The sequence below is a fragment of the Aristolochia californica genome, unplaced genomic scaffold (genome assembly GCF_029961685.1).
Source record: "Aristolochia californica isolate CCGP_79_NKW_82.1479 unplaced genomic scaffold, dmAriCali1.0.hap1 SCAF_8, whole genome shotgun sequence".
In the NCBI taxonomy this organism is placed as follows: domain Eukaryota; kingdom Viridiplantae; phylum Streptophyta; class Magnoliopsida; order Piperales; family Aristolochiaceae; genus Aristolochia; species Aristolochia californica.
Window position 1 is genome coordinate 33,660,015 of NW_027182279.1, and position 23,098 is coordinate 33,683,112.

Sequence of the window (23,098 nt, forward strand, 5' to 3'; positions counted from 1 at the left end):
GTAGAAAAAATTAAATTCTCAAGTTATCCTGTGGTTGGAAATTTACCAGAGCCAAACAACCCACTTTTTGCCTCTCCTTAAAAATCACAGATACTTTTTGGAATTATCTCTCTGAGCATTTGTGCATTTCCATTTTGGATGTTCGAATTTTTTTTTCAGATCCAAACTTGAGTTTTCACTCTCCCATTTTTCTTGTAAACAAAATAGATACAAGGCAAATAGATTGCAACAAAATGAAAATTTAGAGTTTATGTATGCAAAAAAAATTGAAAACTATAATAAATGTAAGAGAAGAAAATTATTTCACACACTAAAAATGAACTCCACAGTTTTGTTATCCATGTTTGGAAAATTCCACTAGTACAACCCCTAATAGCTTTGTGGAATTTTATAGGAAGGAGGCTTCTAATTGATCCTAACATGTTTTAAATGTGGTGGATATGCATGCTAGAGACATGTTGAGTATGCAAGTGAGCTAATGATCCAAAAATTTCAAGGAGTAGAAAAAAATTAAATTCTCAAGTTAACGTGTAGTTGGATATTTACCAGAGCCAAACAACCCACTTTTTGCCTATCCTTTAAAATCTCTGATACTTTTTGGAATTATCTCTCTCATCATTTGTGAATTTCCAGTTTGGATGTTCGAATTTTTTTTTCTAATCCAAACTCTTTTTTTCACTCTCCCATTTTTCTCGTAAACTAAAAATATATAAGGCATATAGATCGCAACAAAAAGAAAATTTTAGAGTTTATGTATGCTAAAAAAATTTAAAAGTATAATAAATGTAAGTGAAGAAAATTATTTCACTAACTAAAAATGAACTCCAAAGTTTTGTTATCCATGTTTCGGAAATTCCACTAGTAACCCTTAATAGCTTTGTGGAATTTTATAGGAAGGAGACTTCCAACTGATCCTAACATGTTTTAAATATGGTGGATATGCGTGCCAGAAACATGTTGAGGATGCAAGTGACCTAATGATCCAAAAATTTTAAGAAGTAGAAAGTTTTAAATTCTCAAGTTAACGTGTGGTTGGATATTTACCAGAGCCAAACAACCCATTTTTTGCCTATCCTTAAAAATCACAGATACTTTTTGGAATTATCTCTCTTAGCATCTATGCATTTCCATTTTGGATGTTCAAATTAATTTTTCAGATCCAAACTTCAGTTTTCACTCTCCTATTTTTCTTTTAAACAAAAAACATATAAGGCAAATAGATCGCAACAAAATGAAAATTTTTGAGTTTATGTATGCCAAAAAATTTGAAAAATTTAATAAATGTAAGTCAATAAAATTATTTCACGCACTAAAAATGAACTCCAAAGTTTTGTTATCCATGTTTGGGAAGTTCCACTAGTACAACAACTTAATAGCTTGGTGGAATTTTATAGGAAGGAGACTTGTAACTGATCCTAACATGTTTTAAATATAGTGGATATGCACGTCAGAAACATGTTGAGGATGCAAGTGACCTAATGATCCACAAGGAGTAGAAAAAATTAAATTCTCAAGTTAATGTGTGGTTGGATATTGACCAGAGCCAAACAACCCACTTTTTTCCTATTTTTAAAAATCACATATACTTTTTGGAATTATCTCTCTCAGCATTTGTGCATTTCCATTTTGGATGTTGACATTTTTTTTTTCTGATCAAAACTTGAGTTTCCACTCTCCCGTTTTTCTCTTAAACAAAAAAGAACCAAGGCAAAAAGATCGCAAAAAAATGAAAATTTCAGAGTTTATGTTTGCAAAAAAAATTGAAAACTACAATAAATGTAAGTGAAGAAAATTATTTCACGCACTAAAAACGAACTCCAAAAGATTTGTTATCCATGTTTGGGAAATTCCACTAGTACAACCCCTAATAGCTTGGTGGAATTTTATAGGGAAGAGACTTCTAACTGATCCCAACATGTTTTAAATGTGGTGGATATGCATGCCAGAATCATGTTGAGGATGCAAGTAACCTAATGATCAAAAAGTTTCAAGGAGTAGAAAAAATTAAATTCTCAAGTTAACGTGTGGTTGGATATTTACATGAGCCAAACAACCCAATTTTTTCCTATCCTTAAAAATCACAGATACTTTTTGGAATTATCTCTCTCAGCATTTGTGCATTTTCATTTTGGATGTTCGAATTTTTTTTTAGATCCGAACTTTAGTTTTCGTAATGCCATTTTTCTCGTAAACAAAAAATATATAAGGCAAATAGATCGCAACAAAATGAAAATTTTAGAGTTTATGTATGAAAAAAAATTTAAAAACAATAATAAATGTAAGTGAAGAAAATTATTTCATGCACTAAAAATGAACTCAAAAGTTTTGTTATCCATGTTTGGGAAATTCCACTAGTACAACCCCAAATAGCTTGTTGGAATTTTACAGGAAAGAGACTTCTAACTAATCCTAACATGTTTTAAATGTGATGGATATGCATGTCAGAAACATGTTGAGGATACAAGTGACCTAATGGTCCAAAAATTTCAGGGAGTGGAAAAAATTAAATTCTCAAGTTAACGTTTGGTTGGATATTTACATGAGCCAAACAACCCACTTTTTGCCTATCCTTAAAAATCACATATACTTTATGGAATTATCTCTCTCAGCATTTGTGTATTTCTATTTTGGATGTTCGAATTTTTTTTTTCATATCCAAACTCTATTTTTCACTCTCCCATTTTTCCTATAAAAAAAAAAGATATATGGCAAATAGATTGCAACAAAATGAAAATTTTAGAGTTTATATATGCAAAAAAATTTAAAAACTATAATAAATGTATGTGTAGAAAATTATTTCACGCACTAAAAGTCAACTCCAAAGTTTTGTTATCCATGTTTTAGAAATTCCACTAGAACAACCCTTTATAGCATTGTGGAATTTTATAGGAAAGATACTTCTAACTGATCCTAACATGTTTTAAATGTCGTGGATATGCTTGCCAGAAACATGTTGAGTATGCAAGTGCCCTAATGATCCAAAAATTTCAGGGAGTAGAAAAAATTAAATTCTCAAGTTAACGTGTGGTTGGATATTTACCAGAGCCAAGCAACCAACTTTTTGCCTATCCTTCAAAATCACAGATAATTTTTTGAATTAACTCTCTCACAATTTGTGCCTTTCCATTTTGGATGTTCGAATTTTTTTTTCAGATCCAAACTTGAGTTTTGACTCTCCCATTTTTCTCATAAACATAAAAGATACAAGGCAAATAGATCGCAACAAAATGAAAATTTTAGAGTTTATGTATGCTAAAGAATTTGAAAACTATAATAAATGTAAGTGAATAAAATTATTTCACGCACTAAAAATGAATTCCAAAGTTTTGTTATCAGTGTTTTGGAAATTCCACTAGTACAACCCCTAATAGCATAGTGAAATTTTGTAGGAAACGAATTTCTTACTGATCCAAACAAGTTTTAAATGTGGTGGATATGAATGCCAGAAAAATGGTGAGGATGCAAGTGACCTAATGATCCAAAAATTTCAAGGAATAGAAAAAATTAAATTCTCAAGTTAACGTGTGGTTGGATATTTACCAGAGCCAAACAACCCACATTTTGCCTATCCTTAAAAATCACAGATACTTTTTGGAATTATCTCTCTCAGCATTTGTGCATTTCCATTTTAGATGTACAAATTTTTTTTTTAGATAAAAACTTGAGTTTTCACTCTCCTATTTTTCTCGAAAAAAAAAAAAAAGATACAAGGCAAATAGATCTCAACAAAATGGTAATTTTAGAGTTTATTTATGCAAAAAAATTTAAAAACTATAATAAATGTAAGTGAAGAAAAATATTTCACGCACAAAAAATCAACTCCAAAGTTTTGTTATCCATGTTTTGGAAATTCCACTAGTAAAACCCCTAATAGCTTGGTGGAATTTTATAGGAAGCAAACTTCTAACTAATCCTAACATGTTTTAAATTTGGTGGATATCCATGCAAGAAACATGTTGAGGATGCAAGTGACCTACTGATCCAAAAATATCAAGGAGTAGAAAAAATTAAATTCTCAAGTTAACGTGTTGTTGGATATTTACCAGAGCCAAAAAATCCACTTTTTGTATTTCGTTAAAAATCACAGATACTTTTTGGAATTATATCTTTGAGCATTTGTGCATTTCAGTTTGAGATGTTCGAATTTTTTTTCAGATCCAAACTTGAGTTTTCACTCTGCCATTTTTCTCGTAAACTAAATAGATACAAGGCAAATAGATCTCAACAAAATGAAAATTTTAGAGTTTATGTATGCCAAAAAATTTGAATACTATAATAATTGAAAGAGAAGAAAATTATTTCACACACTAAAAATAAACTCCACAGTTTTGTTATCCATGTTTGGGAAATTCCACTAGTACAACCCCTCATAGCTTAGTGGAATTTTATAGGAAGGAGACTTCTAATTGATCCTGACATGTTTTAAATGTGGTGGATATGCATGCCAGAAACATGTTGAGGATGAAAGTGACCCAATGATCCAAAAATTTCAAGGAGTAGAAAAAATTAAATTCTCAAGTTAACGTGTGGTTGGATATTTACCAGAGCCAAACAACCCACTTTTTGCCTATCCTTAAAAATCACAGATATTTTTTGGAATTATCTCGATTAGCATTTGTGCATTTCCATTTTGGATGTTCGATTTTTTTTTTCAGTTCCAAACTCAATTTTTCACTCTCCCATTTTTCTCGTAAACAATAAAGATATAAGAAAAATGAATCACAATAAAATGAAAATTTTAGAGTTTATGTATGCTAAAAAATTTGAAAACTATAATAAATGTAAGAGAAGAAAATTATTTCACTCACTAAAAATGAACTCTAAAGTTTTGTTATCCATTTTTGGGAAATTCCACTGGTACAACCATTAATAGCTTGGTGGAATTTTTTAGGAAGGAGACTTCTAACAGATCCTAACATGTTTGAAATGTGGTGGATATGCATGCCAGAAACATGTTGAGGATGCAAGTGACCTAATGATCCAAAAATTTCAAGGAGTAGGAAAAAATTAAATTCTCAAGTTAACGTATGGTTGGATATTTACCAGAGCCAAACGACCCACTTTTTACCTATCCTTTAAAATCACAGATACTTTAGTGAATTATCGCTCTCATCATTTGTGAATTTCCATTTTGGATGTTCGAATTTATTTTTTTTATCCAAACTCCAGTTTTCACTCTCCCATTTTTCTCGTAAACTAAAAAATATAAGACAAATAGATCGCAACAAAATGAAAATTTTAGAGTTTATGTATGCTAAAAAATTAGAAAACTAAAATAAATGTAAGTGAAGAAAATTATTTCACTAACTAAAAATGGACTCCAAAGTTTTGTTTTCCATGTTTGGGAACTTCCACTAGTACAACCCTTAATAGCTTTGTGGAATTTTATAGGAAGGAGACTTCCAATTCATCCTTACATGTTTTAAATGTGGTGGATATCCATGCCAGAAACATGTAGAGGATGCAAGTGACCTAATGGTCCAAAAATTTTGAGTAGAAAAAATTAAATTCTCAAGTTAACGTGTGGTTGGATATTTACCAGGGCCAAACAACTTACTTTTTGCCTATCCTTAAAAATCACAGATACTTTTTGGAATTATCTCTCTTAGCATTTGTGCTTTTCCATTTTGGATGTTCAAATTTTTTTTTTCAGATCCAAACTTGAGTTTTCTCTATCCCATTTTTCTCGTAAATAAAAAACATATAAGGCAAATAGATCGCAACAAAATGAAAATTTTAGAGTTTATGTATGCCAAAAAATTTGAAAACTATAATAAATGTAAGTGAATAAAATAATTTCACGCACTAAAAATGAACTCCATGTGACCTAATGACCCAAAAATTTCGAGTAGAAAAATTAAATTCTCAAGTTAACGTGTGGTTGGATATTTACCAAAGCCAAACAACCCACTTTTTTCCTATCCTTAAAAATCACAGATACTTTTTGGAACTATCTCTCTCAACATTTGGGCATTTCCATTTTGGATGTTCAAATTTTTTTTCAGATCCAAACTTGAGTTTGCGCTCTCCCATTTTTCTCGTAAACAAAAAAGATACAAGGCAAATAGATCGCAACAAAATGAAAATTTAGAGTTTTTTTATGCAAAAAAATTTGAAAACTATAGTAAATGTATGTGATGAAAATTATTTCACAAACTAAAAATGAACTCCAAAGTTTTGTTATCCATGTTTGGGAAATTCCACTAGTACAACCCTTAATAGCTGTGTGGAATTTTATAGGAAGGAGACTTCCAACTGATCCTTACATGTTTTAAATGTGGTGGATATGCATGCCAGAAACATGTTGAGGATGCATGTGACCTAATGATCCAAAAATTTCAAGGAGTAGAAAAAATTAAATTCTCAAGTTAACGTGTGGTTGGATATTTACCGGAGCCAAACAACCCACTTTTTGCCTATCCTTAAAAATCACAGATACTTTTCGGAATTATCTCTCTTAGCATTTGTGCATTTCCAATTTGGATGTTCAAATTTTTTTTCAGATCCAAACTTGAGTCTTCACTCTCCCATTTTTCTCATAAAAAAAAAGATATACGGCAAATAGATTGTAACAAAATGAAAATTTTACAGTTTATGTATGCCAAAAATTTTGAAAACTATAATTAATGAAAGTGAAAAAAATTATTTCACGCACTAAAAATGAACTCCAAAGTTTTGTTATCTATGTTTGGGAAATTCCACTAGTACAACAACTTAATAGCTTGGTGGAATTTTATAGGAAGGAGACTTCTAACTGATCCTAACATGTTTTAAATGTGGTGGATATGCATGCGAGAAACATGTTGAGGATGCAAGTGACCTAATGATTGAAAAATTTCAAGGAGTAGAAAAAATTAAATTCTCAAGTTAACGTGTGGTTGGATATTTTTACCAGAGCCAAATAACCCACTTTTTCCCTATCTTTAAAAATCACAGATACTTTTTGGAATTATCTCTCTCAGCATTTCTGCATTTCCATTTTGGATGTTCAAAATTTTTTTTCTGATCAAAACTTGAGTTTTCACTCTCCCGTTTTTCTCTTAAACAAAAAAGATACAAGGCAAAAAGATCGCAACAAAATGATAATTTTAGAGTTTATGTATGCAAAAAAATTTGAAAACAATAATAAATATAAGTGAAGAAAATTATTTCACGCACTAAAAACGATCTCCAAAAGATTTGTTATCCATGTTCGGGAAATTCCACTAGTACGACCCTTAATAGCTTGGTGGAATTTTATAGGGAAGAGACTTCTAACTGATCCTAACATGTTTTAAATGTGGTGGATATGCATGCCAAAATCATGTTGAGGATGCAAGTGACCTAATGATCAAAAAATTTCAAGGAGTAGAAAAATTAAATTCTCAAGTTTAACATGTGGTTGGATATTTACATGAGCCAAACAACCCAATTTTTTCCTATCCTTAAAAATCACAGATACTTTTTGGAATTATGTCTCTCAACATTTCTGCATTTTCATTTTGGATGTTCCTATTTTTTTTCAGATCCGAACTTTAGTTTTCATTATCCCATTTTTCTCGTAAACAAAAAAGATATAAGGCAAATAGATCGCAACAAAATGAAAATTTTAGAGTTTATGTATGCAAAAAAATTCAAAAAAAATAATAAATGTAAGTGAAGAAAATTATTTCATGCACCAGAAATCAACTCCAAAGTTTTGTTATCCATGTTTGGGAAATTCCACTAGTACAACCCCTAATAGCTTGTTGGAATTTTATAGGAACTGATCCTAACATGTTTTAAATGTGGAGGATATGTATGCCAGACACATGTTGAGGATGCAAGTGACCTAATGATTCAAAAATTTCAAGGAGTGGAAAAAATTAAATTGTCAAGTTAATGTTTGGTTGGATATTTACTAGAGCCAAACAAACCACTTTTTGCCTATACTTTTTGGAATTATCTCTCTCAGCATTTGTGTATTTCCATTTTGGATGTTCGAATTTTTTTTCAGATCCAAACTTGAGTTTTAACTCTCCCATTTTTGTCGTAAAAAAAAAGATACAAGGCAAATAGAGCATAACAGAATGAAAATTTTAGAGTTTATGTTCATGGGGTAGAAAAAAATAAATTCTCCAGTTAACACGCAGTGGGATATTTACCTGAGCCAAACAACCCACTTTATGCCAATTTACAAAAAGCGGACCTAACAATCATAGATCATCATAAATGTTGTTATCGAGTAATGATGTCTAACAACTTTTATTTTTCGTTAGAAATAACTTATGGTTTGGGAGTCAACACTTAGTCAAAAATGGCTCGCCACTTTTTCGATTATTGCAAAACCTAATATATAAAAAACTAAAAGAGTTTACAATCCTTAACAATGACAGATACATTTTGGAATTATCTCTCTCAGCATCGTGCATTTCCAATTTGGATCTTCTTTTTTTTTTCAAATCCAAACTAGAGTTTTTCACTCTCCCATTTTTCTCGTAAACAAAATGATAAGGCAAATAGATCACAATAAAATGAAAATTTTAGAGTTTATGTATGTAAAAAATTGGAAACTATAATAAATGTAAGTGAAGAAAATTATTTCACTCATTAAAAATGAGCACCAAAGTTTTGTTGTCAATGTTTGGGAAATTCCACTAGTACAACTCCTAATAGCTTGGTGGAATTTTTTAAGAAAGAGATTTCGAATTGATCCTAACATGTTTAAAAGATGGATATGCATGTCTGAAACATGTTGAAGATGCAAATTACCTAATGGTCCAAAAATTTCTATGAGTCGAAAAAATTTAATTCTCAAGTTAACATGAGGTGGGATATTTTCCAGAGCCAAACAACCTAGTTTTTGCCTATTTACAAAAAAGGGACCAAACAATCATAGATCATCGTAAATGTTTTGATCAATTAATGCTCTGTAATGGCTATAATTTTTTTAATAAATGACTTATGGTTTGGGCATCAACAGTCAGTTTAAAATGCCCCGCGCCACCTTTTCCAATGATTGCAAAACCTAATATAAAAAACTAAAAGAGTTTACAATCCTTAAAAATCACAGACACATTTTGGAATTGTCTCTCTCAGCATTTGTACATTTCCATTTTGGATGTTCAAGTTTTTTTCAAATCCAAACTTGAGTTTTCATTCTCCCATTTTGCATCTGACCAAAAAGAAAAGGCAAATAGATCACAACAAAATGAAAATTTTAGAGTTATTTATGTCTACAAAAAATTGAAAACTATACTAAATGTAACTGAAGAAAATTATTTAACGCTATAAAAATGAACATCAAAGTTATGTCATCCATGTTTTTCAAATTCCACAAGTACAACTCCTATTAGCTTGGTTGAACATTATAAGAAATAGATTTCTAATTGATCATAACATGTTTTATATATGGATATGGAAGCTTGAAACATGTCGAAGATGCAAATGACCTATTGATCCAAAAATTTCAAGGAGTAGAAAAAAATTAAATTCTCAAGTTAACGAGCGGTGGGATATTTACCTGAGCCAAACAACCCACTTTTTGCTTATTTACAAAAAGCGGACCTTACAAACATAGATCAGCATAAATGTTGTGATCGATTAATAGTGTGTAACGGCTATAATTTTTGTTAGAAATAACTTATGGTTTCGGAGTCAACACTCAGTTAAAAATGCATCGCCCTCCCTTTTACAATGATTGTAAAACCTAATACAGAAAAAACTAAAAGAGTTTACAATCCTTAAAAATAGATTAATAGTGTAACAACTATAATTTTTGTTAGAAATAACTTATGGTTTCGGAGTCAACACTCAGTTAAAAATGCATCACCCTCCCTTTTACAATGATTGTAAAACCTAATACAGAAAAAACTAAAAGAGTTTACAATCCTTAAAAATCACAGATACTTTTTGGAATTATCTTTATTTGCATTTGTGCATTTCCATTTGGATGTTAAAATTTTTTTCAAATTCAAACTTCCGATTTCATTCTTCCATTTTTCTTGTAAACAAAAAGATAAGGCAAATAGATCACAACAAAATGAAAATTTTAGAGTTTATGTATGCAAAAAAATGAAAACTATAATAAATTTAACTGAAGAAAATTATTTCACCCACCAAAAATGAACACCAAACTTTTTTTATCCATGTTTGGGAAATTTCAGTAGTACAACCCCTAATAGCTTGGTGGAATTTTATAAGAATGAGATTTCTGATTGATCCTAAAATGTTTCAAATAAGGATATGCATGCCTAAAACATGTTGAATATGCAAATGACCTAATGATCACAAAATTTGAAGGAGTATAAAAAATTAAATTCTCAAGTTAACGTGTGGTGGGATATTTACCCGAGCCAAACAACCTTGTTTTTGGCTGTTTACAAAAAGTGGACCTAACAATCATAGATCTTCGTAAATATTTTGATCGAGTAGTGATCTGTAACGGCTATAATTTTTGTAGTAAATGACTTATGGTTTGGGAGTCAACACTCAGTTAAAAATGCCTCACCCTCTCCTCCCCCACCCCCCCCCCCCCCCCCCCCTTTCTGATGATTGAAAACCCTAATATTTTAAAAAATAACAGAGTTTAGAATCCTTAAAAATCACATATACTTTTTGGAATTATCTCTCTCAGTATTTCTGCATTTCCATTTTGGATGTTCAATTTGTTTTCAAATCCAAACTTGAGTTTTTACTCTCCCATTTTTCTTGTAAACAAAATGATAAGGACTATAGATCACAACAAAATGAAAATTTTAGAGTTGCCTATGTATGCAAAAAATTAAAAAATATAATAAATTTAAGTGAAAAAAATTATTTCACGAACTAAAAATGAACACTAAAGTTTTGTTATCCATGTTTGACAAATGCCACTAGTACAACCCCTGATAGCTTGGAGGAATTTTATAAGAAAGAGATTTCTAATTGATCCAAACATGTTTCAAATATGGATATGCACACCAGAAACATGTTAAAGATGAAAATGACATAATGATCCAAAAATTTCAAGAAGTAGAAAAAATTAAATTCTCAGGATAATGTGTGGTGGGATATTTACCAGAGCCAAACATCCCTGTTTTTGCCTATTTACAAAAAGCGGACCTAACAATCATAGATCATCGTAAAGGTTTTGATCAATTAATGATCTAAATGGCTGTAATTGTTATAGTAAATGAGTTATTGTTTCGGAGTCAACACTAAGCTTACAATGCCTCGCGCCTCCCACCCCCCCCCCCCCCCCCCCCCCCTTTTTCCTATGATTGCAAAACCTAATATATAAAAAACTAAAAGAGTTTACAATCCTTAAAAATCAGAGATACTTTTTGGAATTATCTCTCTCAGTATTTGTGCATTTCCATTTTGGATGTTCAATTTTTTTTCAAATCCAAACTTGAGTTTTCACTTTCCCATTTTTCTCGTAAACAAAAAGATAAGGTAAATAGATCATACCAAAATGAAAATCTTATAGTTGTTTATGAAAGCAAAAAATTGAAAACTATAATAAATATAAGTAAAGAAAATTATTTCACGCTCTAAAAATGAACACCAAAGTTTTTTCATCTATGTTTTTGAAATTCCACTAGTACAACCCCTAATAGCTTGGTGGAATTTTATAAAAAAGATATTTCTAATTAATCCTAACATGTTTCAAATATAGATATACATTCCTGAAACATGTTAAAGATGCAAATGACCTAATGATCCAAAAATTTCAAGGAGTAAAAAAAAATTAAATTCTCAATTTAACATGCGGTGGGATATTTACCAGAGCCAAACAACACACTTTTTTCTATTTTACAAAAAGTGGATCTAACAATCATAGATCATCGTAAATGTTTTGATCGATTAATGATCTCTAACGACCATAACTTTTGTAATAAATGACTTATGGTTTGGGAGTCAATACTTAATTAAAAATGCCTCGCCCCCCCTTTTCCAATGATTGATACCTAATATATAAAAAACTAAAATGAAAATTTTGGAGTTGTGTATGCAAGCAAAAAATTGAAAACTATAATAAATGTAAGTGAAGGAAAATTTTTCACATTCTAAAAATAGACACCAAAGTTTTGTCATCCATGTTTTGGAAATTCCACTAGTACAACCCCTAGTAGCTTGGTGGAATTTTAGAAGAAAGAGATTTCTAATTGATCCTAACTTGTTTTAAATATGGATATGTATGCCTGAAACATGTTGAAGATGCAAATAAGCTATTGATCCAAAACAAAGTGGTCCAAAGGACTAAAAAAATGCCCTTCTAAAAAAGTAGCGAGCCCCTCTTTCTCTCTATGACCACTTACAGCTGGAACTGAAAGTACAGACTCTCTAAGCAAAGCTACTTGCCGGACTGAAGGAATTCATTCATGAGCAGCTTTCCCGACAGCTAAAAGCCGAAAACGATAGTACGAGAGAAAGCAGAGATAGAATTTGGCCATAGAAGGATCGAATTGTATCCGAGGAACAGGGGGATACAAAAAAGTAATAAGAGAGGCGCACAGACCAATCAATCGTATCGGTCGTATTCTTGAATTTGGAATGAAAAGAGGAGTAATGCTTCCTAGCACGGGACACGAAATAAGACCTCTTAGATCGAAAAAGCATAGAAGAAAAAATTAAATTCTCAAGTTAACGTGCAGAGGGATATTTATGAGAGGTAAACAACCCACTTTTTGCCTATTTACAAAAAGAGGACCTAACAATCATAGCTCATCGTAAATTTGTTCATCGATTAATGATTTATAATGGCTATAATTTGTTTACAAAATGACTTATGGTTTGGGAGTCAACACTCGGTTAAAAATGCCTCACCCCTCCCCCCCCCCCTCCCCCTTTTCCGATGATAGCAAAACCAAATAAACCAAATATATAAAAAACTAAAAGAGGTTAAAATCCTTAAAAATCATAAATACTTTTGGGAATTATCTCTCTCAGTAATTGTGCATTTCCATTTTGGATGTTCGATTCTTTTTCAAATCCAAACTTGAGTTTTCTCTATCCCATTTTTCTCGTAAACAAGAAGAAAAGGCAAATAGATAAAAAAAAATGAAAATTTTAGAGTATATGTATGCAAAAAATCAAAAACTATAATAAATATAAGTGAAGATAATTATTTTACGCACTAAAAATCAATTCCAAAGTATTGTTATCCTTGTTTTGGAAATTCCACTAGTACAACCGCTAATAGCTTGGTGGAATTTTATAAGAAAGAGATTTCTAATTGATCCTAACATCTTTTAAATATGAATATGAATGCGTGAAACATGTTGAAGATGCAAATGACCTAATGATCCAAAAAGATGAAGGAGTAGAAAAAATTAAATTCTCAAGTTAACATGCTGTGGGATATTTACCAGAGCCACACTTTAATCTATTTTACAAAAAGTCCACCTAGCAATCATAGATCATCGTAAATGTTTTGATCGATTAATGATTTGTAACGGCTATAATTTTTGTAATAAATGACTTATGGTTTCGGAGTGAACACTCAATTAAAAATGCCTCGTTCCCCCTTTTCCTGTGGTTGCAAAACCTAATATATAAAAAACTAAAAAATTTTACAATCCGTAAAAATCACAGATACTTTTTGGAATTATCACTCTCAGTATTTGTGCATTTCCATTTTGGATGTTTAATTTTTTTTCAAATCCATACTTGAGTTTTCTCCCTCCTATTTTTCTCGTAAACAAAATTATAAGGCAATAGATCACAACAAAATCAAAATTTAAGAGTTGTGTATGTAAGAAATAAATTGAAAACTATAATAAATGTAAGTGAAGAAAACTATTTCACGCTCAAAAAATGGACACCAAAGTTTTGTCATCCATGTTTTAGAAATTCCACTAGTACAACCCCTAATAACTTTGTGGAATTTTATAAGAAAGAGATTTCTAATTAATCCTAACATGTTTTAAGTATGGATATGCATGCCTGAAACATGTTGAAGATGCAAATGATCTATTGATCCAAAAATTTCAAGGAGTAGAAAAAATTAATTTCTCAAGTTAACATGCGGTGGGATATTTACCAAAGCCAAACAACACACTTTTTTTCTATTTTACAAAAAGCGGAGCTAACAATCGTAGATCATTGTAAATCCATACTTGAGTTTTCACTCTCCCATTTTTGGATGTTCAATTTTTTTTCAAATCCATCCTTTAGTTTTTACCCTCCCATTTTTCTCGTAAACAAAAAGATAAGGCAAATAGATAAAAAAAATGAAAATTTTAGAGTATATGTATGCAAAAAATCAAAAACTATAATAAATGTAAGTGAAGAAAATTATTTTACGCACTAAAAATTAATACCAAAGTTTTGTCATCCATGTTTTGTAAATTCCACTAGTACAACCCCTAATAGCTTTGTGGAATTTTAAAAGAAAGAGATTTCTAATTAATCCTAACATGTTTTAAGTATGGATATGCATGCCTGAAACATGTTGAAGATGCAAATGACCTAATGATCCAAAAATTTCATGGAGTAGAAAAAATTAAATTCTCAAGTTAACATGCGGTGGGATATTTACCAGAGCCAAACAACCCACTTTTTTCTTAGAGAAAGTGAACCTAACAATCATAGATCCTCGTATATGTTTTGATCAATTAATGATCTGTAACGGCTATAATTTTTGTAAGTAATGACTTTTGGTTTGGGAGTCAACACTCGGTTAAAAATGTCTCGCCCCTTTTTCCGATGATTGCAAAACTTAATATATAAGAAACTAAAAGACTTTACAATCCTTAAAAATAATAGATAATCTCTCTCAGTATTTGTGGATTTCCTATTTGGATGTTCAATTTTTTTTCAAATCCAATGAGTTTTCACTCTCCCATTTTTCTCCTAAACAAAAAGATTAGGCAAAAAGATTACAACAAAATGAACATTTTAGAGTTTATGTATGCAAAAAATAGAAAACTATTATAAATGTAGGTGAAGAAAATTATTACACGCACTCAAAATGAACGCCAAAGTTTTGTTATCCATGTTTTCTAAATTCCACTAGTACAACCCCTAATCGCTTGGTGGAATTTTATAAGAAAGATATTTCTAATTGCTCCTCATATGTTTTAAATATGGATATGCATGCCTGAAACATGTTGAAGATGCAAATGACCTAATGATCCAAAATTTTGGAGTAAAAAAAATTAAATTATCAAGTTAATATGTGGTGGGATATTTACCAGAGCCAAACAACACACTCTTTTTCTATTTTACCAAAAGTGGACCTAACAATCGTAGATCATCGTAAATTTTTTCATCGATTAAAAATTTTTAATGGCTATAATTTTTGTAATAAATGACTGATGATTTGGGAGTCAACACTCATTTAAAAAAGCCTCACCCCATCTTTTACGATGATTGAAAAACCTAATATATAAAAAACTAAAAGAATTTACAACCTTAAAAATCACAGATACATTTTGAAATTATCTCTGTCAGTATTTGTACATTTCCATTTTGGATGTTCAATTTTTTTTCAAATCCATACTTGAGTTTTTACTCTCCCATTTTTCTTGTAAACAAAGAGATAAGGCAAATAGATCACAACAAAATGAAAATTTTTAAGTTGCGTATGTAAGAAAAAAATTGAAAACTATGATAAATGTAAGTGAAGAAAATTATTTCACGCTCTAAAAATGGACACCAAAGTTTTGTCATCCATATTTTGGAATTTCCACTTGTACAACCCCTAATAGCTTGGTGGAATTTTATAAGAAAGAGATTTCTAATTGATCCTAACATGTTTTAAGTATGAATATGCATGCCTAAAACATGTTTAAGATGCAAATGACCTATTGATCCAAAAATTTCAAGCAATAGAGAAATTAAATACTCAAGTTAACGTACGGAGGGATATTTACTAGAGCCAAACAACCCACTTTTTCCCTATTTACAAAAAGCCGACCTAACAATCATAGATCATCATAAATAATGTGATCAATTAATAATGTGTAACAGCTATAATTTTTGTTAGAAATGTCTTATGGTTTGGTAGTCAACACTCATTAAAATACCTCACCCAACCACCCCCCCTTTTCAGATGATTGCAAAACCTATTATATAAAAAACTAAAAGATCCTTAAAAATCTCAGATACTTTTTGGAATTATCTCTCTCAGCATTTGTGCATTTCCAGTTTGGATGTTATATTTTTTTTCAAATTCAAACTTGAGATTTCACTCACCCATTTTTCTCTTAAACAAAAAGATAAGGCAAATAGATCACAACAAAATGAAAATTTATTTATGGAAAAAATTTAAAACTATAATAAATTTAAGTGAAGAAAATTATTTCACGTACTAAAATAAACACCAAAGTTTTTTTATCCCTCTTTGGGAAATTCCATTAGTACAACCCCTAATATCTTGGTGGAATTTTATAAGAAAGAGATTTCTAATTTATCCTATCATGTTTCAAATATGGATATGCATGCCTGAAACATGTTGAAGATGTAAATGACCTAATGATCCAAAAAAAAAAAGGAGAAGAAAAATGATCTCTATCGACTAAATTTTTTTAAAGAAATGACTTATATTTTGGGAGTCAACACTCGTTAAAAATGCCTCACCGCCACCCCCCACCCACCCTTCCCAATCAATGAAAAACCAAATATATAAAAAATTAAAAAGAGTTTAAAATTATTAAAAATCATAAATACTTGTTAGAATAATCTCACTCTCTCAGTATTTGTGTATTATTTCCATTTTGGATCTTCAATTTTTTTTCAAATGCAAACTTGAGTTTTCACTCTCCCATTTTTCTCTTAAACAAAAAGATAAGGCAAAAAGATCACAAAAAAATGAAAATTTTAGAGTTTATGTATGAAAAAAATTGAAAACTAAAATATAAGAAAGTGAAGAAATTTATTTCATGCCATAAAAATGAATGCCAAAGTTTTGTCATCCATGTTTTGCAAATTCCACTAGTACAACCCCTAATAGCTTGGTGGAGTTTTATCAGAAAGAGACTTCTAATTGAATCTAAATTGTTTTAAATTTGGATATGAAAGCCTGAAACATGTTGAAGATGCAAATGACCTAATAATCAAAAACTTTCAAGGAGTAAAAAAAATTTAAATTCTCAAGTTAACATGCGGTGGGATATTTACCAGAGCCAAACAACCCAATTTTACATATTTATAAAAAGCGGACCTAACAATCATAGATCATCGTAAATGTTTTGATCGATTAATGATCTATAACGGCTATAATGTTTTTAATAAATGACTTATGGTTTGGGAGTCAACACTTAGTTAAAAATGCCTCACCCCCCCTTTTCGATGATTGCAAAACCTAATATATAAAAAAAAAAAAGAGTTTACTATCAATAAAAATCACAGAAACATTATGGAATTATCTCTCCCAGTATTTGTGTATTTCCATTTTGGATGTTCAATTATTTTTCAAATCCATACTTGAGTTTTGTGTCTCCCATTTCTCTCATAAACAAAAAGATGAGGCAAAAAGATCACAAAAAAATGAAAATTTTAGAGTTGTGTATGTAAGAAAAAAATTTGATAACTATAATAAATGTAAGTGAAGAAAATTATTTCACATTCTAAAAATGGACACCAATGTTTTGTCATCCATGTTTTGGAAATTCCTCTAGTACCCTAATAGCTTGGTGGAATTTTACAAAGAAAGAGATTTCTAATTGATCCTAACATGTTTTTAAGTATGGATATGCATGCCTGAAACATGTTGAAGATGCAAATGACCTATTGATCCAAAAATTTGAAGGAGTAGAAAAAATTAAATTCTCAAGTTTACGTGCAGAGAGATATTTACCAGACCCAAACAGCCCACTTTTTGCCTATTTAAAAAAAGAGGACCTAACAATCATTGATCATCGTAAATGTTGAGATCGATTAATGATGTGTAATGGCTATAATTTTTGTTAGAAATGAGTTATGGTTTGGGAGTCGACACTTAGTTAAAATGCCCCCCCCCCCACTTTTCAAATGATTATAAAACCTAATATATAAAAAAACTAAAAGAGTGTACAATCCTTAAAAATCACAAATACTTTTTGGAATTATCTCTCTCAGCATTTTTGCATTTCCAGTTTGGATGTTAAATGTTTTTTCAAATTCAAACTTGAGATTTCACTCTCCCATTTTTCTCGTAAACAAAAAGACAAGGCAAATAGATCACAAAAAAATAAAAATTTTAAAATTTATGTATGCAAAATATTAAAAACTATAATCAATGTAAGTGAAGAAAATTATTCCATGCTATAACATTGAACACCAAAGTTTTGTCATCTATGTTTTGCAAATTCCACTAGTACAACCCCTAATAGCTTGGTGGAATTTTAAAAGAAAGAGATTTCTAATTGATCCTAACATGTTTTAAATATGGATATGCATGCCTAAAACATGTTGAAGATGCAAATGATCTATTGATCCAAAATTTTCAAGGAGAAGAAAAAATTAAATTCTCAAGTTAACGAGCGGTGGGATATTTACCTGAGCCAAACAACCCACTTTTTGCCTATTTAAAAATAGCGGACCAAACATTCATAGAGCATCGTAAATGTTGTGATCGATTAATAATGTCTAACGGCTATAATTTTTGTTAGAAATGACTTATGGTTTGGGTGTCAACACAGAGTTAAAAACCCCACCCCCCCTGCCCCCCTCCTTTTCCGATGATTGCAAAACCTAATATATAAAAACCTAAAAGAGTTTAAAATCCTTAAAAATCACATATACTTTGTGGAATTATGTCTATCTACATTTTTGCATTTTCGGTTTGGATGTTCAATTTTTTTTCAAATTCAAACTTGAGATTTCACTCTCCCATTTTTCTCGTCAATAAAAAGATAAGGCAAATAGATCACAACAAAATGACAATTTTAAAATTTATGTATGAAAAAACTTTAAAACTATAATAAATGTAAGTGAAGAAAATTATTCCACGCACTAAAAATGAACACCAAAGTTTTGCTTTCCATGTTTGGGAAATTCCACTAGTACAACCCCTAATAGCTTGGTGGAATTTTAAAAGAAAGAGATTTCTAATTGATCCTTACATGTTTTAAATATGGATATGCATGCATGAAACATGTTGAAGATGCAAATGACCTATTAATCCAAAAATTTCAAGCAGAAGAAAAAAATTAAATTCTCAAGTTAACGTGCGGTGGGATATTTACCTGAGCAAAACAACCCAATTTTTGCCTATTTAAAAAAATCGGTCCTTACAATCATAGATCATCGAAAATGTTGTGATCGATTAAAGATGTTTAATGGCTATAATTTTTGTTAGAAATGACTTATGGTTTGGGAGTCAACACTCAGTTAAAAATGCATCCCCCCCCCTTTTTCGGCGATTGCAAAACCTAATATATATAAAAACCTAAAAGAGTTTACAATCCATTAAAATCACATATATGTTTTGGAATTATCTCTGTCTGCATTTGTGCATTTCCAGTTTGTATGTTAAACTTTTTTTCAAATTCAAACTTGAGATATCAGTCTCCCATTTTTCTTGTAAACAAAAAGATAAGGCAAATATATCACAACAAAATGAAAATTTTAGAGTTTATGTACACAAAAAAAAAATGATAACCATAATAAATGTAAGTGAAGAAAATTATTTCACACCCTAAAAATGAACACCCAAGTTTTGTTATCCATGTTTTGGAAATTCCACTAGAACAACCCCTAATAGCTTGGTGGAATTTTATATGAAAGAGATTTCTAATTGATCCTAATATGTTTCAAATATGGATATGCATGCCTAAAACATGTTAAAGATGTTAATGACCTAATGATCAAAAAATTTCAAGCAGTACAAAAAATTAAATTCTCAAGTTAACATGCGGTGGGATATTTACCAAAGACAAACAACCCAATCTTTGCCTAACAATCATAGATCATCATAAATGTTTAGATCGATTAATGATTTGTAATGGCTATAATTTTGGTAATAAATGACTAATGGTTTGGTAGTCAACACTCAGTTAAAAATGCCTCCCCCTCCTCCCCACCCCCCCCCCCCCCCTCCAACCTTTTCTGATGATTGCAAAACTTAATAGATAAAAAACTCAAAGATTTAACAATCCTTAAAAATCACTGATACTTTTTGGAATTATCTCTCTCAGTATTCGTGCATTTCCATTCTGGATGTTCAATTTTTTTTCAAATCCATACTTGAGTTTTCACTCTCCCTTTTTTCTCGTAAACAAGAAGATAAGGCAAATAGATCACAACAAAATGAAAATTTTAGAGTTGTTTATGAAGCAAAAAATTGAGACCTATAATAAATGTAAGTGAAGAAAATTATTTCACGCTCTAAAAATGAACGTAAAATTTTTCTCATCCATGTTTTGGAAATTCCACTAGTACAACCTCTAATAGCATGGTGGAATTTTATAAGAAAAATATTTCTAGTTGATCCTATCATGTTTTAAATATGGATATGCATGCCTGAAACAAGTTGAAGATGCAAATGACCTATTGATCCAAAAAATTCGACTAGAAAAAAAAATCTCAAGTTAACGTGCGGTGGGATATTTACCAGAGCCGAACAACCCACTTTTTGCGTATTTACAAAAAGTGGACCTAACAATCATAGATCATCATAAATGTTTTGATCGAAAAATGATTTGTAACGGTAATAATTTTTGTAAGAAATGACTTATGGTTTGGGAGTCATCACTCGGTTAAAAATGCCATGCCCCCCTTTTCCGATGATTGCAAAACCTTATATATATAAATCTAAAAGAGTTTACAATCCTAAAAAATCATAAATACATTTTGGAATTATCTCTCTCAATATTTGTGCATTTCCATTTTCGATGTTGTTTTTTTTTTAAATCTAAACTTGAGTTTTCACTCTCCCATTTTTCTCGTAAAAAAAAAAGATAAGGAAAAAATATCACAACAAAATGAAAATTTTAGTGTTGTTAATGTATGCAAAAAAAATCAAAACTATGATAAATGTAAGTGAAGTAAATTATTTCACACTCTAAATATGGACACCAAAATTTGTCAACCATGTTTTGGAAATTCCACTAGTACAACCCCTAATAACTTGGTGGAATTGTTGAAGAAAGAGATTTCTGATTGATCCTAACATGTTTTAAATATGGATATGCATGCCTGAAACATGTTGAAGATGCAAATAACCTATTGATCCAAAAATACCGAGTAGAAAAAATTAAATTCTCAAGTTAACGTGCGGACGGATATTTACCAGAGCCAAACAAGTCGACCTAACAATCATAGATCATCGTAAATGTTGTTAACGATTAATGAAGTGTAACGACAATAATGTTTTTGAGAAATGAATTATGGTTTGGAAGTCAACATTGTGTTAAAAATTCCTCGCCCCCCACCCCCTTTAAGATGATTGTAAAACCTAATGCATATAAAACTAAAGAGTTTACTATCCTTAAAAATCACAGATACTTTTTGGAATTATCTCTCTCAGCATTTTTACATTTCTAGTTTGGATGTTCAATTTTTTTTCAAATTCAAACTTGAGATTTCATTCACCCATTTTTCTCGTAAACAAAAAGATTACGCAAATAGCTCAGAACAAAATGAAAATTTTAGAGTTTAAGTATGCAAAAAATTTGAAAACTATAATAAATGTAAGTCAAAAAAATTATTTCATGCACTAAAAATGAATACCAAAGTTTTGTTATCCATGTTTTGGAAATTTTACAAAAAATGAACACCAAAGTCACAAGTTAATGTGCGGTGGGATATTTACCAAAGCCAAACAACCCACTTTTTGCCTATTTACAAAAAGCAGACCTAACAATCATAGATCATCGTAAATGTAAATGTTGTGATAGATTAATTATCTGTAACGACTATAATTTTAGTTAGAAAGGACTTATGGTTTGGGAGTCAACACTCAGTCAAAAAAGCCTCACCCACTCCCCCCCCCCCCCCCCCTCTCCTCCCCTCCCTTTTCCGATTATTGCAAAACCTAATATATAGAAAACTAAAAGAGTTTACAATCCTTAACAATCACATATATGTTTTGGAATTATCTCTCTCAGCATTTGTACATTTCTAGAGTTTATGATCACAAAAATATCAAAATTTTAGAGTTTATCTATGCAAAAATTTGTAAAACTGTAATAAATGTAAGTGAAGAAAATTATTTCACTCACTAAAAATGAGCACCAAAGTTTTGTTATCAATGTTTGGGAAAATCCACTAGTACAAACCCTAATAACTTGATGGAATTTTATAAGAAAGCGATATCTAATTGATCCTAACATGTTTTAAATATGGATATGCTTGCCTGAAACATGTTGTAGATGCAAATGACCTAATGATCCAAAACTTTCGAGTAGAAAAAATTAAATTCTCAATTTAACGTGCGGTGGGATATTTACCAGAGCCAAACAACCCACTTTTTGCCTATTCACAAAAAGAGCACTTATAATCATGTATCATTGTAAATGTTTTGATCGATTAATGATCTGTAACGCCTATAATTTTTGTAATAAATTACTTATGGTTTTGGAGTAAACACTCAGTTAAAAATGCCTCACCCCTCTTTTTCAATGATTGCAAAGCCTAATATATAAAAAACTGAAAGAGTTTACAATCCTTAAAAATCAAAGATAGTTTTTGGAATTATCTCTCTTAGTATTTTTTCATTTCCTTTTTGGATGTTCAATTCTTTTTCAAATTCAAACTTCAGTTTTCACTCTCCCATTTTTCTCTTAAAAAAAAGATAACTCAAATAGATCACAACAAAATGAAAATTTTAGAGTTTTTATGTATGAAAAATATTGAAAACTAAAATAAATTTAAGTGAAGAAAATTATTTCACTCTATAAAAATCAACTCCAAAGTTTTGTCATCCATGTTTAGCAAATTCCACTACTACAACTCCTAATAGATTGGTGGAATTTTATAAGAAAGAGATTTTTAATTGATCCTAACATGTTTTAAATATGGATATGCATGCCTAAAACATGTTGAAGATGCAAATGACCTATTGATCCAAAAATTTCAAGGAGTAGAAAAAATTATATTCTCAAGTTAACGTGCGGTGGGATATTTACCTGAGCCAAACAACCCACTTTTTGCCTATTTACAAATAGAGGACCAAACAATCATAGAGCATCATAAATGTTCTGATTGATTAATGATGTGTAACGACTTATGG